This window comes from Nicotiana tomentosiformis, chromosome 1 (genome assembly GCF_000390325.3).
Source record: "Nicotiana tomentosiformis chromosome 1, ASM39032v3, whole genome shotgun sequence".
NCBI classification, from domain to species: Eukaryota; Viridiplantae; Streptophyta; class Magnoliopsida; order Solanales; family Solanaceae; genus Nicotiana; species Nicotiana tomentosiformis.
In genome coordinates this window covers 158,369,957-158,383,453 of record NC_090812.1, presented here as the reverse complement: position 1 = coordinate 158,383,453, position 13,497 = coordinate 158,369,957, and the positions used below count along the sequence as shown (strand labels likewise).

Genomic DNA, 13,497 nt, shown 5'->3' with positions numbered 1-13,497 from the left:
ATCTTGCTGCAAAAGCCTCTCAAATGGGCCACGGGATCTCCATGTCCATCGTACAGGTCAAACTTTGGCATCTTGAACCCAACGGGCAGTTGGATATCAGGGAATAAGCATAAATCCTTGTAAGCCACACTTACTTGGCTTCCTATCCCTTGCATGTTCTTCAAAGATTGCTCTAGACTCTTCACTTTCTTGAATATCTCATCCTGCTCCACGTTCTGGGATGGTTTCTCAGTTTCAATAGGAGGTTCAAAGTGAGGGGTGTAGGAATAACGATCTGTGACTTTGAAAGTTGGTTACGGAGCATAATATTGGGTATCTGGAGCTTGGAACGCGGGTTCACTAGAAGATCGGTGGAGGGTAGCTCGCGGAGGGGCTACGAAAATAGGAGCAGATGTCAGAGCCGGGTATGTAGTTGTTTTGGCTGGTGGAGCATGGAAAGCTTGGGATGAGGTGCCGGGGTAGTGGTGGAAAGGGGTAAAAACCGGTGCATGCTGAGGGGAAAGATCAACGGTAGTGGGATTCTGGGCTTGTGTCGGTGGTGGGATGAAAGTGGGATTTTCTGTGTAGTTAGCGGGAAATGAAGGTGGAGGATGCCCCCTGATCCAGGCTTGATACATTTCAGCCATTTGATGCTTCAACCTGTGGACCTCCTCTTTCAATTCAGACTCCGATTCTACAATCTCCCTCGGCGGGTCGACAACACCCGTGTCCGACTCTTTGCTAGTCATGACTGCCTTGCGCTTTGATCTAGTATTATAGGGGTGACTTGCCAGGATGCCAACAAACTAACCACCTAAACAGAACCTGTCTTTTTATGCACACCCAATAATATGGTCAGTTTTGAAGTATTTAACAGATAGAGAATCGCATATTGGGGATGCAATGCACCTGAGCAGTTAAACGTTTCTAAATGCTTTGCGACGAATTATGTGTTTCATCCCGGCTCTTTTCCCAAATTTTCAAATCTTGATTTTTTTCTCTCTCCTTTTGCTGTGTTTCGCTCTTTTAATTCTCATTCTCATTTTTTTTCTTCTTTTGTTTGGTCCCTCTTTTCTTTCTTCCCTCCCTTTTTCTTTTCCTCTCTCTCTTTTTTTCTTTTCTCTATTTTCTTTCATGACTATGATCGAATCCTATGGGGATTGCCTACGTATCATGACGCCGCATGAATCAGATCATTACGTAGTTCAGGGATATAAATGCAAAAGGAAAGAAGGATTTTTTTTTTTTGGGGGGGGGGGTTCAATATTTCATTAATAAAAGACATCTTTTTGGATTTTCTATAACAAGGACTTAAAAGTAGTGATAACAAACAAAAGAAAATCTACAAACTCGAAATAAAGCAATACACAACCTTGACAAAGACGAATAAAACTCGTTAAAAAGTAAAATACAGACTCAAAAACTGAACAATCAAAAATACATAAGAGCCTCCACTGGTACTCCGGGGGCCTGCGGGACATCGACCGGTCTCCGCACGGGCCTACGGGCAATATCTTCTTGAAGGTGGTCTAGGTCAACCATTACCTGGCGAACAAATGTCATCACATAAGCAAAAAACATAAACCTGGTCATGTTTTCACATTCATGGCATTTCATTACAACATAATCAACTATCTCTTTAATCCTCATTCTGATGACACCCTTTTCTTGAAGTAAACGTCCAATCTGCTGGGCCCGAGCCTCCAACACTTGTGCATCTGTGTTGTTTTGGTCTTGTAACTGCTGCATGCTTTCTTGTAATTGATAAATCAATGCGTAGCAATGCTCTCTTTCTGCCTTGAAATCCTTTGTTTGCTTGACCATTTCATTCTCAAGGGCAACCAACTTTTTGTGTAAAATAGCTACTTCTTTGTCATATTTCTGCTTCAACTGGTGGGCTAATATGGCTTGTTCTTCTGCACCTTTGGCCAACTTTGCTTGAGCATTTAACAAGTCTCTTTCGGCCTTTGTCAAGTCAGCCGCATAGTCATGCACCTTCATCCTTAAGTTGCCGATGAGTTTTTCATCTCTTTCGCTCCTTACAGGTGTTCCGGCGGCTATCCTCATGTCCCGGAGTTGGGCTCGGAGCTCCTCGTTCTCTCGGGTCAATTTTCTCTTTTCACCTTCGGTTACCTGTGCCTATAAGTCATTCTCAAATGCAAGGTTCCTCAACTTTTCCTCTAAGTCATGGATGGTGGCTTGATATTTCTTTTCCTTTCCTCCCCAGGCCAAACGCTCTCGGTCTTTGTCATCAAAAGCCTGAATATGAGGCCTTTTGGCGGCCCTTTCAGGCTCGAGCTCTGGTTTGTCATTAATACAGTTTCTTCTTTCGAACCATGTGGCATAGCTTGGATCTACTTCTCCTCTTGCGAGATCGGGAACTTGGGTGTCCTCTTTTAAGTATCGACAACCATTCCATATTTGTTGGATTAAAGCCTCGGGAAGTGAGGCTTCGGGGTGTAGCTCAATAACTTGGACACTCAAATCTTCATCCTCAGGCACCACTTGATATCTTCCCAATTTTCTTAGAACCCTTTGCGGTGCATATGGTTGGACACTTCTCAAGACCATCAATAACAAATAGTTCTTTGTGGTTGTCATGTGTATGACTTCCCTCACTCGGAGCCATCCTAAAGTCCACTCAATCTGATTCGCCTTTAAAGTTCTCAAGTCGGCGATCCAAGCATCAACCCCTTCTTGAGAGTTGTAATCTTTTACCCTCTCCTCATAACTCTCAATGAAGTTGCTCTTGCTTGGTCCATAGCTTATAAATTTCGGATGATGGCGAAGATGTTCAATTAACCACATTTGTAGAAGGATATTGCAACCTTCAAAGAATGTCGCCCCAGACTTGCACCGTGTTAATGCCTGATAGATATCCGACAATATAAGTGGAGCAAGTGTGTGATCTTCTTTGGTAGTTAGGACTTGTGCAATTCTAGCCATACGGATATCAATCGTCCCTTTTTCATTCGGGAAGACCATGATGCCTAGGAATGCCACTATAAAGGCAAAGCGACGATGAATTTTGCAAGTATCTTTGCTTTGCTTGTTGTTCAACCCCTTTTCATGCGTTTTAAACCCATTTGGATGTCCATACCTGGAGTACAGGAAGTAGAAAGAGCAACATCCATCGTTTACACTGTTCTTCCTTATTTGTTTACTGATGTTCAAAATATCGAAGAATCGGCGCACAGAGGGAGGCCTTGGGAATATAAGTTGCTGTTTCCTCAAATCCCGGCCGAAACCAGTATATCCTGCTATTTCCTCGAGGGTGGGAGTGAGCTCAAAGTCCGAGAAGCGAAAAACATTATGAACGGGATCCCAGAAGGGCACTAAAGCCTTGATCAGATCAATCCGAGGCTTGACCTACATAATATCCGTGGGAGCACCCAAATGTTCTACTACCCAGTCTTGACCATCTTTATCCAAGTCATACCACCACATTTGAAGCTGCAGTGGAGCCTGCTCTATAATATTTAACGGTGGGTTCTGGACAGTGTTCATTTTGTACCTGTGAATGGTCAGGGTTAGGGTTGACTCTAGTTCGGAAGACAGACCAACGGACCTTTTTTGCAAAAAAAAAAAAAAAAAATTCAAGGAAAATCACGTGAAGGTGACTATTTGTGCAGCGTTGGCCAAAATGGTTATCTTTGCAATAATGGCCCCTTCCCACTTTCAAATAAAGTTTTGAGGCCGAGGTAAGGAACTTTATGAAAAAAGTGATGGCTTATTGACAGACATGTCCGTTCTTGGCGAGACTAGCCCTTCGGCAATTTAAAAATATTCTAAGGCTATTCCGGCAAAATGGCGCAAGACTTAACCGAAACTGGGTCGGTTTTATTTTTGACCAATAGGCATACTTTATTTATTTGGTTGGAAAAATTAGGGTCGGTACCGATGAGGTTTGCCTACGTATCTCACATCCGGTGAGCATCAGACCCGCGTAGTTCGGTCAGTTTTGACATTATTGGAAGAGCATGATATTGATTTACTTTCATTTTTTGAAATGCATTTTCTCTCTTTTTTTCAAAAATTTTGGAAAAGTTTCGAGGCATTTTCAAATACCTGGATTTTCAGAACCGGGTGAATTTTTTATCCTACCTCACTCTTGGTTTTTCTTTTATTTTCTTAACCGGTCAACAAATAAGTTGAAATAAATGCACACATAGCAGGTAAGATGCATCAGGATGGCCTTTATTTCGGGTACACCTGTCCTAGACGGACCCAACTCCTGTGTTGAGTCCCCTAAGTCAAATGCACATGATGCAAACAAACGTTCCTACTAGGGACCCGGCATAAGGCTATGTTATTCTAGGTTTAAACCTGGGGGTGTGTTCTAGACATGACTTACCCAAGCGGACAACTTGAGCCGAAGTGGGAGCGACATACCGGGAGAACGAAAGTCTACCCGGCCTAGTGGCTGATCCATCCTCGTCTTATTTGGCATGACCTCTAACAGAAAAGTGAGCCACGAGTACGTGTGCACCATATTTTTAGAAGACTCAGAAGGGAGGCGTAAGAAGACAATTTAATACAGTTCAAATAATATTAATGCGGTAATTGAGCGGCAATTAGCACATTAGGCCCACAAATACAGAAATAACCATCGATAAAGCCAAGTAAAAATCACAACAACAAGCTCGAATTCTTGAACCCTGAACCAGAGATTCTGGGTCCCTATCCCCAGTAGAGTTGCCAGAGCTGTCACACCTCCTTTTTTCCGAGGGGATAGGGGAGTTTTTCCAATTAAAGTAACATTAGTCGAAATGGGATTATTTGTGTAATCAAAGTCGCCACTTGGGATATTTTATTGGTGTCCCAAGTCACCGGTTTATTTTAAATCCCAAATCGAGGAATTTTGACTCTGTTTAAAGTCTGCGAAACCAGAAGACCGAGTAAGGAATTCTGTTAATCTGGGAGAAGGTGTTAGGCACTCCCTGATTCCGTGGTTTTAGCACGGTCGCTTTAATCATACATGGCATAATTAAATTATTAAATTACGTATTTCAGAACCTATGTGCATTTTACCCTTTATCACTTTTAGATATGGCGCTTATGGATTTATCTTTGAAACGGATCACATGTGTGTGAATCCGTTTTATTCGGTGCGCTAAAATCATGTCACGCGTACGTGTACATAATTAGTCCCGCTTTATTAATATTAAGATTGTTGGCCAAAGTTGCGTGAACGCATAGTTTGATTTATTTTTGGGAAATCATGATCATGTCACGCGAACGTGTACACAATTACGACAGTCGATTAAATGCGCGCCTAAAGCATTGCTACGATTATTTATTAGTTGTATAAATTCGGTGATTGTGTGTGAAAAGGCTCGTGAGTATAGAGTACTTTTACTAAAAGATGTTTCATGCTCATTCCCTTTTAAACTTCTTATTTAATGCATTTGACCAAACTCAATCCTAAAATATGAGAACTATTAATTACTAATGGGCTTTGGTCATTCCCCGCACCCACGGCCCAATAACCATTCAAAACTTCTACCAAAGCATCAGGAACACAAAAGAATACTAAAAGAATAAAGAAAGCTAATCTTGAAATTTATTAACAAACAACGAATTACCCAAACTACACGATATGACCGAACTTTAAAGCTAAGTTCATCCTAATGAATTCTCCAAGAGGAAATTACTTCAATCAGTGTCATAAAAATAAAACCCCACAACAATCCTTTTCGAATGCCATTCACGCCATGGACTTCTAAAAATCCTCAGATGTATTCAAAGAAGAACATTAGGTCATGACACATAGAGGGGCTAGTAAACTAAATAATTGGCACCACTATCGACCCAATTCCACACATAGTTCAATGCCTCCTATTAAAGCCAAACATATCTGAACTAATTGGCACTTTAAACCCATTAAGAAAATATTTAACAGAACACTTGAACTCACAAAACGGTGGAGACTAATACCATTAGTACAAAAAGAAAATGACTCCCCTGAACTCAAAATAAATATGACATGCGCTAAATACCCCTAATTCATTAGGCTCAATTGATAACAAACTAGCAAATAACATCAAAGTCACCAATCACTAAAATTGCATGCTCAAGGATAAAGAAAAACGAAACAAAGTTCTGCAGTATATACAAGTGACACACCAGTCCTTAAGCTCGAACAATCTCAAACTTAGCAGCCTAACTAAATGATGGACCTATAATCACCAAGAACCATTTCGAATCGGCATTCAAATTTAGCAATCATGCGAGAAATCTTTCAACTCCGAGAGATTGAATAATATATCTGACTTTTAGAATACGCGAAGAGGCTTCAACTAGAGAAGAAAATAAAAATGAACCAACACATACACATTTCGGCGAAACAACTCGATTTTGACATCGTTTACAACTGAAATAACAGACAAACAGCTAGCAATATGCAAAGCATGGAACCATCACGGCAAGAATGACTACGCTTGAAGCTTAACTTAAAATCTGTCAAAAATTAGACAAGTCACTCATATCATAGCCAAACAGATCAAAACATAAGAGCTGCCATTTTGACAAACAATCACTCGTTTATTTTTCTTATATGAACTGAAATTAAAACACTCAAATACCCTAACCCAGGCTTTTATCATATTTTAATAACACCAGAACAAACACAAAAGGGGAGAGGAACAAACCTGATGGATGTAAATTTCTTTCAATAGGAAAAAGTAGGAATTTCGGCTACAATATTCTGAATCCAAAATCCGAACGAGAAAACAACCACAAGAAACCGAAGAAACATAGAACCACACGACCGGAATCCGGAATGTTTGAACTCTAACTCCCACTGCCTCAAACGAACCTCGAACAAAACTCGAGTCGACAAACGACTCAATCGAATTCCATACTTGACACCCGAAATCCAAAGTAAAGCCAATGAAGAAACCAAGTCGAAGGAGAAATTGAAGAACTATATTATTATTTTTTTTGTTTTGTATAAAGGAGAAGAAACACAAAAGGGGAGAGGTTTAAAGGAGAAGGAAGAAGAACGGAGAACAAAAGTTTTTTGGGGAAAATTAGAGTTTCAGAAAAGGACTTCTCTTTATTTTTTTGAATTTTGTTTTAACAGTTTAGTTTAAATTCCAAAAAAAAATACAAAACAAAAATAATAATAATAATAATAATATAGTTCTTCAATTTGTATGGCCCTCTCCAATCTTCTTCCCCTGCTCTCAAAAATCCCTAAATTGACCAGATAAGACAGATGTAGGGAGTAGATCGAATGTAACTCGATCCTACGCCCCACAGTTTTCCTATATCACCAAACAAAAAATGAATCTGAAAGAGAAAGAAAGAGAAAGCGTAAAATCCGAAAGGAATAATTCTGTTTCTTGTCAGAAATCCGTTAGGATTAGAGTGGCGTGGAGAAAGGAGATGAGGAATGGATCATGTGGGGAATTGGGTGGCGTTGAGGCGGGCAGAGGCATTTGGTGAAGAAAGGGTGCGGCTGGTGGGGGAATTAGGGTTGTTAGGAATTAGGTTAAGATTTGGTTTATATTTGGGGTGAGGGAATTAACTGGGGCCATTGGATCTGAGTGGGATGAGTGGCTAAGATTAAAGGGGAAATTAGGGTGGGTTAATGGGTTTGGTCGGCGAGTCAGGCATGTTTAAAGAGTTGGGCTAGGCGATTTGTGGGGTATTTGGGCCATTGAGAGCTTTTGGCCCAGTCCGATTTTAAGGCTAAAAAGGGCCTCTTTTCTTTTCTTTGCTTTCTTTCTTTTTAAAAAAAAGAAATTTTCAAAATTAATTAAAAATCCTAATTAAGTCCTAACTTAGACTAATTTATAGAATTAAACTTAATTATCTATGTCTACCGCTTAAATAATTAATTAACTTAAAACTAAAGAAATGAAATTACTAATTTTAAAACTAAAAGCTAAAATGTAAAAATGAACAATATTTTTTTGATTTTTTGTTTAATAACGCAATTAACTTATGTAATTAAATCCTAAATGCAATTAAGACCTAAAATGCTATGCATGAAATGTTTTAGACATTTTTGGTATTTTCTCATGATTTTAAAATGTTAAATACGCAACTAAATGCAAGCAACAATTAACAAGAAATTCCTAAAAATTCTATAAAAATTAAAATAATTAGAAAAACATATTTTAAAGTTATAGGAGTATTTTCCGTCGGGCAAAAAATCGCGTGCTCACGTGCACTATTCAAATACTGGAGGATATGCCTCGTGCGTGTGTGATAGATTTTGGGAGTGCTTGAGACCAGTTCTTACCACTTGCTGAGTTTGCTTACAACAACAGTTACTAGTCGAGCATTCATATGGCTCTGTATGAGTCCTTGTATGGTAGGAGGTGTCGGTCTCCAGTGGGTTGGTTCGAACCGGGCAAGGCTAGGCTATTGGGTACATACTTGGTTCAGGATGCCCTGGAAAAGGTTAAGTTGATTCAAGATCGACTTCGTACAGCCCAATCTAGACAGAAGAGTTATTCGGATCGGAAGGTTCGTGATATTTCATTCATGGTTGGTGAACGGGTCCTGCTCCGGGTTTCGCCTATGAAGGGGTGATGAGGTTCGGGAAGAAGGGCAATTTGAGCCTAGGTATATTGGACCTTTTGAGATTCTTGAGAGAGTTGGAGAGGTGGCTTACAGACTTGTACTACCACCTAGTCTCTCTGCAATTCACCTGGTATTCCATGTTTTTATGCTTCGAAAATATCACGGTGATTCGTCTCATGTGTTAGACTTCAGTTCGGTTCAGTTGGGCAAGGATCTATCTTATGTTGAGGAACCAGTGGCTATTTTAGATTGGTAGGTTCGAAAGTTGAGGTGAAAGAACATTGCTTCCGTGAAGGTTCAGTGGAGGGAGTCATCCGGTCGAGGAGGCGACTTAGGAGACCGAGCATGATATGCGCAACTGTTATCCACACTTATTCACCAGCTCAGGTACTTTTTCTAACTCCGTTCGAGGACGAACGTTTGTTTTAGAGGTGGAGAATGTGATGACCCAAAATGTCATTTTTAAAGTTAATAATTAATTATGTATTCTAAGACCTCGAAAAGCACTATTTATCATTACTCGACTTGCGTGCGCAGTCCGTAAAATTTTTCAGAAAGTTTTTATGTGAAAATGGATTAAAATGTGAATTAGAGATTTAAAACTCAACTGAGTAGACTTTGGTCAACATTTTAAGCAAATGGACTCGGATCAGTATTTTGACAGTTTTAATAGGTCCGTATCGTGATTTGGGACTTGGGCGTATGCCCAGAATCAAATTCTGAGGTCCCTAACCCGAGATATGGAATTTTGATAAAATATTAAAGGTTTTAAAAGCATAAGTCAAATAGTGACCGGATGTCGAATATTGTCCAAACGACACCGGAATAGAATTTTGATGACTCCAACCGCTCTATATGGTGATTTTGGACTTAGGAGCGTGATCGAAATTTTATTTGGAAGTCCGTAGGGAAATTAGGCTTGAAATGGCTAAAATAGGAATTTAAGTTTGGAAGTTTGACCGGGGAGTTGACTTTTTGATATCGAGGTTGAAATCCAGTTCCAAAAACTTTTATAGCTCCGTTATTTTATTTACGACTTGTGTACAAAATTAGTGGTCAATCGGACTTGATTTGATAGGTTTCGACATCGAATGTAGAAGTTGGAAATTCTTAAGTTTCATTAAACTTGAATTGGGGTGTGATTTGTGATTTTAGCGTTGTTTGATGCGATTTGTTATTTCAAATAAGTTTGTATGATATTTTAGGATTTGTTTGTGTATTTGGTTGAGGCCCCGGGGGCCTCGAGTGAGTTTCGGATGGTTAACAGATCAAGAATTGAAGTTGGGAGACTATTGAAGTTGAGTTTGCTGGTCTTTTTTGGCTGATCTGGTTTTTCCTTTATCTATCAAAATCGGGGTACATGACCGAGGTCCATGATCGAGCCCCAGGACCGAGGCACAAGATCGAGGTCCAAGATCAAAGGCAGCCTCGACAGATCTGTAAGTTATAAAACAGGGGACTTCGTCCCATTTGCCATATTTGACGAATTGGAGCTTGAAGAGAGGCGATTTTAATATATTTTCAAGGAAAAACAATGGGGTAAGTGAATCTAACTCGAATTTGGTCAATATACACGAATATATCATTGTTTTCACCATTTAAATAATGCTTTGAGATTGAAATTTTGAGAAACATTTAGAAATCTCATAAAAACGAATTTTTGGGATTTCGGTATCGATTCGGAGTCGAATTTGAGTGAAACTGGTATGGTTAGACTCATAATTAATGGGTTGTCGGATTCTGTGAGTTTCGCCGGATTCCGAGACGTGGGCCCAACTGTCGATTTTTGAGCTAATTTCGGATTTTATTGAAAAATATAGTATTTTCTTATGAAATTGATTTCTATAATTTTTGTTGACTGTATTGAATTAATTATGACTAGATTCGATTCTATCGGAGTCGTAAAATCGAGGAAAAAAATACTACTTGATTAAATTGGAGCAAGTCGATGTAAGTGGCTTGTCTAACCTTGTATAGGAAAATCTCCCCTATGATTGGTATTGAAGTGATAAATTGTAATGTGTTGAAAGTCGTGTACATGAGGTGACGAGTGTGTACACGGGCTAAATGTGAAAGATTATATTTTTAAATTGTGTAGGTCACTGTTGCGCATTAATTAATCTATTTTATTCTAATATATTCTTCATCATTGATTTAATGTTTCTATTTTAAAGTTGCTTGACCTTTTTCTGCTAATTGGTTTACTTGTTTAGTTGAAACTTGATTTCTTTTATTTTGTGCATTATTTGAAGTTGATTTTCTTTAAATTCAATATTATTAATATGAAGTATTTGACATTTTTAAATTTGGTACTGAAGCAACGTATTAAAGATTTCGAAATATTATTTTGCTGAGTTATTTATTCCTGAATATTTTGTAAGATTTTCGTACTCATTGTGATGGAGCCGTGAGCTCTTTATTGTGGAAAAATATTATTGATAATTTATGTCGGCATGAGCCGTGAGCTCTTTATTGTGGAAAAATATTGTTGTTGAAGTATTTTGGCAAGTTAAATTATTTGAGCACTTGAGGTCCAAATTGTGATATATTGTGATGTTGATATGCATGCGGTGGTATAAGGTCTGGGTATTGAAATGCATGCGTTGAGATAAGAGTGGCTTAATACGCGTGGCTAGTAGGGGGAATTACTAGATGTGGTGTGATAAGCATTGCTAAAACGCGGGATGCTATTTCGGGAAATTATTTTTCTTTAAAATAAATTGTGAATGCTCCCGTGGTGAGATAAGAAAATGAGATATTGTGAATTTATTTATGATTTGGGACTACGAGGCGGTACCTCGGGAGTGCCCTTGTTGATATTGATTTATGGCCGCAGTTGCCTTTGATTATTTGTTGTGATTTTCTTAAAGTTGAAAGGAATTCTGTTTTGATTCCACGAGATATTATTTGCCATTATTTTGTGTAATTAAATGGTGACATGCTACTTGATTCATGTCCATGGTCATTTTATTTTATTATATTGTTAAACATTTTACCATGCAATTATTATTTTCCAGTAGGGTCTCACCTGACCTCGTCACTACTCTACCGATGTTAGGCTTGGCACTTATTGGGTACCGTTGTGGTGTACTCATACTACGCTTATGCACATCGTTTTATGCAGATCCAGGTACTCCTTACCAGCCCCGACATCTGTGAGTTACCTGTACACGAAGACTTCATGTCCGAGCATCTTCATGTCAAAGATGCAGGAGCAAAGGATAGAAGAAATTAGATGCTTCATGTCCGAGCATCTTCAACAACACAAATATGTCAAATATAAAAGTGATCTCAGTCTCAACTGAAGAAGAAAGGGCTTGCTATGCTAAAAGGACCTTCATTTTCTCTGATATTTTAGTCAATATGTTTTATGTAATTGTGCACAGTCACTTTTGGCAAATTAGCCATAATCTATTGAGCCGCTCCTACGTTGCAACTTGGTTTTGGTTTGCATGTTCGTTTGGTATATTTGGATATGCAGATGAATAAGGGAGAGTATGAATTTCGGTTGATGGAAACAAAAGTAAGAAGAAAATTAGAAACGAAAGGGCTGGATTCTTTGGCCAATTCTTTTGCTAAAATGTGGGACCCAAAATCACCTGGCAAAAATGTGAGAGGAATCTCATACTATAACTTTTCCATCACACATAATATAACTTTTCAAATTGTTGGATGAGGATTGATTCCAAGAGTAAGCAGATAGATTTCAATTGTTATTTTTAAATATTCGAAAAACATTGGGCACAACCTATCATTTCTCACTTTATTCTCCTAACTCTTACTATAACTTTATTCGTAATTTCTTTTTCCTCTTAATGTTTTCACTATTCAAAAATATGTTAAACCGTAAGAAAATATATTCTTTTTTTTAACCTTTTCAGTATGAAAACAGAGATGCTTAAAGAGAAAAGGAAAAAGATTGAAAAAGAGAAGAAATAAAAATATTACTCTTGTCCTTTTCTCTTTCTATGACATCCAACTATACAACGCAAAACAAACGTCGTAATAGTAATGAATGATCAATATAGTCTATAGAAGAAAAAATATTTTACTATGTTACTCGAACTCTTCGAAAATGTCGTTGGGTACATGTCAGATCCTCCAAAAGTAGTGGATTAATTTTTGGAGGATCCAATGTGGGTAAAATAATATTTTGGAGCGTCCCCGCAGCGTAAATTCTCCCTATAACACACAATTAGTATACTATATATACTTCTTTATATTATCTAAAAATTAATACGCTAAAATAATATTTTCTGTAAAGATTATTTCAATTTCAAGATAAGTAATATTTGTTTAAGACACCTAAGGTTATTTAATCCTTATCTGCAAAAAAGCTTATACCATGCTTCTTCAATTCTCAAGCTCTAATACTTTCTAAAATATGATATTAAGGAATTCCAAGATTTAGCTGTCTCTTTCAATTGATTTTGTCAAATTATTCTGAAATTCTGTCATTAATAACACTTAGCTACAACATACGATCGGATAAATGTTTTTAAAGATAGTGACTAAACGGTTAGTATTTAAAGCCACCATTAATTATTTTCCTACCATTATTTACATCTTCAAAGGGAATATTGCATGAAAATCATTTACAACCTCATAGAAACTTGAACTTGGAAAAATGATAAGAAAAGGAACATTTCAAGCATGCAGAGCGTAGAGTATCTCATAGGAATTTCAGCAATAATTTAACAGTGATTTAAATTTCCACAATTTCTATAACATTTTTCATGATATGAGCAAAAGGCATACTACAGTACTTTATATCATTTCAGTGCCCCACCATATCCCTTTCTTGCCTCAATTATGAAGTCATGCTTTTTGAAAATAAATAAGAAGCACAAGTTATTACTTTTGCTAAATCATATACTCTGAGCATTCTTGTTTGCATATATTACTCTTAGCGTTGAACAGGTAAAACTAAGACTATTTTAAGATAGAATTCTTAATCTTCTGCAAATTCTTGATCATTTTGTG

General features: G+C 37.9%; 2 protein-coding genes across 6 annotated transcripts in view; both read left to right on the top strand.

The window, feature by feature from the left end:
* The window catches only part of LOC104088648 (putative disease resistance RPP13-like protein 1), a 140,136-nt gene that overhangs the window by 23,875 nt on the left and 102,764 nt on the right, over positions 1–13,497 (top strand). The gene's annotated exons all lie outside the window — the stretch shown is intronic.
* The window catches only part of LOC104092742 (putative disease resistance RPP13-like protein 1), a 99,486-nt gene continuing 99,121 nt past the window's right edge, over positions 13,133–13,497 (top strand). For all 4 annotated transcript variants that reach the window (XM_070192676.1, XM_070192679.1, XM_070192678.1 and 1 more), the window contains exon 1: positions 13,133–13,434. The gene's annotated coding sequence lies outside the window, so the exon portion shown is untranslated. The remainder of the gene's footprint in view (positions 13,435–13,497) is intronic.